This window comes from Neopelma chrysocephalum, unplaced genomic scaffold (assembly GCF_003984885.1).
Source record: "Neopelma chrysocephalum unplaced genomic scaffold, ASM398488v2 Primary Assembly neopelma1_82006, whole genome shotgun sequence".
Lineage (NCBI taxonomy): Eukaryota > Metazoa > Chordata > Aves > Passeriformes > Pipridae > Neopelma > Neopelma chrysocephalum.
Window position 1 is genome coordinate 3,089 of NW_020912998.1, and position 3,815 is coordinate 6,903.

Below are 3,815 nucleotides of genomic sequence, written 5' to 3' on the forward strand. Positions count from 1 at the left end.
CTCCCTGTCCTTCTTGCTTCCTGCCCCAGGCCCCGAGCTGAGGACGGAGAGCCCGGAGGACAAATCTCCCCGGCAGAGCCTGGTGGGAGAGGCCGTTTTGAAGGGCTCCACGGCGCAGGAAGGCAGCGGGGAGGAAAAGGCCCGGAGATCCCCCCACAGGAGGGGCTCCAAAGCCAGCCCAGGGTGCTCTGAGGAGGAAAGACCCAGCCTGTGCTGGGAAGGCGGCCGGAACTTGAGGCGGAGCTCTGAGCTGGTGGTCCCTGAGCAGCCTCCCAGCAGGCAGAAGCCCTTCAGGTGCTTGGAATGTGGAAAGAGCTTCAGGAAGAGCTTCAACCTCCTCACCCACCAACACATCCACACTGGGGAACGGCCGTACACGTGTGGGGAATGTGGGAAGAGCTTCAGGCAGAGCTCCAACCTCCGCGCCCACCAGCGCATCCACACTGGGGAATGGCCCTACACGTGTGGGGAATGTGGGAAGAGCTTCAACCAGAGGTCCAACCTTTGCACCCACCAGCGCATCCACACTGGGGAACGGCCCTACAAATGCTTGGAATGTGGGAAGAGCTTCAGGGACAGCTCCCACCTGATCCAACACCAGCATATCCACACCGGGGAACGGCCCTACACCTGTAGGGAATGTGGGAAGAGCTTCAGCCAGAGTTCCACCCTCCTCCAACACCATGGTATGCACACTGGGGAACGGCCCTTCACGTGTGGGGAATGTGGGAAGAGCTTCAGTTACAGCTCCAGCCTCCACATCCACCGACGCATCCACACTGGGGAACGGCCCTACAAGTGCTTGGAATGTGGGAAGAGGTTTCTGACCAGCTCAGATCTCCTCAGGCATGAGCAGACGCACATGGATGAGAGGCCCTTCCGCTGCACCGACTGCGGGAAGGGCTTCAACCGGAACTCCCACCTCGTCACCCACCGGCGCATCCACACTGGGGAGAGGCCCTACAAGTGTGGGGAGTGTGGGAAGAGCTTCACTGACAGGTCTACCTTGAGCAGACACAAACGGACCCACCAGTAAGGGAAGCCCTCGAGTGCCTCAACTGCCAGAAGAGCTTCGGCCGCTGCTCCAACTCCATCAACCATTGGAGGACTCCCACTGGATGATCCACAGGGACCCATGTTGGGCACAGACCTGGTGGCCCAAGTTCCAGGTGATCCGTGCTGGGCAGTGTATTGGGTCTGGATGGACGTGTTTTGGTAGCAGGGGGGCTCCAGGGGTTGGTTCTGTGAACAGCTGCCAGAAGCTTCCCCCATGTCCAGCCCCTGTCCCAACCCCTCTGACAGCGAGGGTGACCCAGGGTCTTGTTAATCCAGGCCTTGGGCAGATTAGAGTGAAAGGACAGTGAATAGTCAGTGTTTATAGATATATATATATGTAGTGTGTAGTTTAGAACAGTTTAGTTGCTGTGTCAAGCAGGTTTGGAGCCATTTTGGTTCCTATCTATAGTGATATGAAAGCATGAAAATAACATTTAAGAAAATGTAGAAGGGAAAAGAAAGAAAATATCAGAGTAGAAAGATGCAGAGCCCCCTCCCCCCCCCGAGGATAGTTTATCTATATACATATATATATATGTATATGTTGGGTTTAGTCTAGAACAATTTTGTCTCCATGTAAAGTAGGTTTGGGCAGTTTTGGCTCCTGTCTATAGTGATATAAAACCATAAAAAATAACACTTCCCCTCTCTGGCTCCAAGCCCAGCCTGTCCCCTCCAGGGGTGGGTGTTCCCCCCTCTGCCCCAGGTGGTTCTGTTGCCCATGGGCAGCAAAGCCCCCACTGCTTCTGCAACTGGAGAGTGTTGGAGCCATGGACCATTAACATTCCAGTCTCTCCCAGCTCTGCATCCCAAAAGTCGAGAGGGATCAATCTGTTACCTCAAAGTAGATCAATCCCACTGAAAATGGCTCAATCCCACCCCAAAATTCCTATGTATTTTATTTTCCCTATGTAATCCGGGGGCAGCTGCTACCACCCCTCAGCTCTCCGCAGGCTGAGGCTTGACCTTGCACTTTTGCCTTTGCTGGATTTCTTCAAATATTTCATCAAATATTTCTCTCTCCCTGAAAAGAAAAATTTGGAAGGTTTTCAATAATCTGGACATTTTTAGACCGTCTGGACAAATTACAGTTTGCAGTGTTGGAACAGCTCAGCCAGAACGTTTTCCATCTTTGATCATTTGTTCCCATCCCTCCCAGGAGGGAGGACACTGAACTTTTCCACAGAAACAGAAAACTAGTAACAAAAATTCAAAGAGTACTGAAAATGAAAAATACCTTTGGCTCACAGGTGACCCTTTCATGTCCTTCTCTTCTGCCTTCCTGCCATCCATGTTATCCACGGCAGCTGTTGCCTAGATCATGGCCCAAAAAAGCTTTTTAATTCATTTATAATCATTCCAGAAAACTGAATCACAGCTGGGGTGTGGGAGACCAAACAGGTGTTCAGGCTGGAGAGCCAGAGGCAGCTCCCCAGGGAGAGGCCTCAGAGATAGTGATGGAATCCATCAGACGGCCTTGGGCACTGTGAGAGGGAGAGAAGAAGCTGCAAACTTCAGGGGAAGGACACCTGCAGTGAACACCTGCTACCAAAGTTAAAAATGAGAAGGAAGAGACTGTTTTAGTTCACCCCACTTATGAAATATGAATTAATTTATAATTAAGAATGACAATGTGTTGTTACAAAAATTTGAATAGTGTGGATAAGTTAGAAAAAGTGTGTGACAAATAGGTCCATGCGTGCCTCCTTCCCTGTAGCCTAAAACTTCCTGTGCTAGGTGGGATAAAAATGCTTTAATGTAAACACTGCATGCCTTTTCTACCATTTTGGGGTGGACAAGGAGGACAGAAGAATAAAACTTCTATTTTTAGTGACACAGTCAGATTGTCTTTATTAACAGCCAACAATAGTAAAAGAGTTTAAACCTGTGTCAGGACAGATTTTAGGCATCAGCAGTTCTCCACAATTCCTTTAGTTCCATGAGGCTCTGCAGTGTCACAACTGGCCCTTGACTCCATGAGGTTCCAAAAAGTCCCAGGGTTCCTTTGGCTCCATGAGGCTCTGCAGTGTCATAATGGTCTCTTGTTTCCATGAGGTTCCACAGTGTCCCAGGATTCATTTTTTCCATGAAGTCGTGGAATTTTACTATGGAGCCCTGATTCCATGCAGCCATGCTGTGTCACAGTGGCACCTTGGTTCCATGAGATCCTACAGTGTCCCAGGTTTCCTTCTGGAGCATGAGACCCTGCAGTGTCACAGGTGCCCCTTGATTCCATGATATTCCACAGGGTTCCTCTGATTCCATGAGGTACCACAGTGTCACAAAGGCCCCTTGATTCCATGAGGTTCTACAGCTTCAAAAAGGTCCCTTTAGCTCCATGTGGCTCTTTGACATCCCATGACCTCACGGCTCTTTAGGAGCCCTGAGAACTTCAACAGGGGGAAGTGCCGGATTCTGCCCTGGGATGGGGCAACCCCGGATGGACGGACAGACTGGGAAGGAGAGGCTGGAAAGCAGTGCCGGGAAAGGGCCCTGGGGGTGCTGGTGGGTGGCCAGTTGGGCCTGAGTCAGCAGTGCCCTGGCAGCCAGGAGGGCCAAGCCTGTCCTGGGGGCATCAGGCCCAGCATGGCCGGCCGGGCCAGGGAGGGGATTGTCCTGCTCTGCTCTGCCCTGGGGCGGCCTCCCCTGCACCATTGGGGCAGTTTGGGGGGACACAATGGAAGGGAGAGATTGAGCCATTAGAGAGTGTCTAAAGGAGGGCAAGGAAGATGGGGAAGGGCCTTGGGGGGAAGGCGTGT

General features: G+C 51.9%; 1 pseudogene; it reads left to right on the top strand.

Annotated features, from left to right (window-relative positions):
- The first annotated feature begins 221 nt into the window (after positions 1-221).
- LOC113979515 lies at positions 222-1,122 on the top strand (annotated as a pseudogene).
- The last annotated feature ends 2,693 nt before the right edge of the window (positions 1,123-3,815 follow it).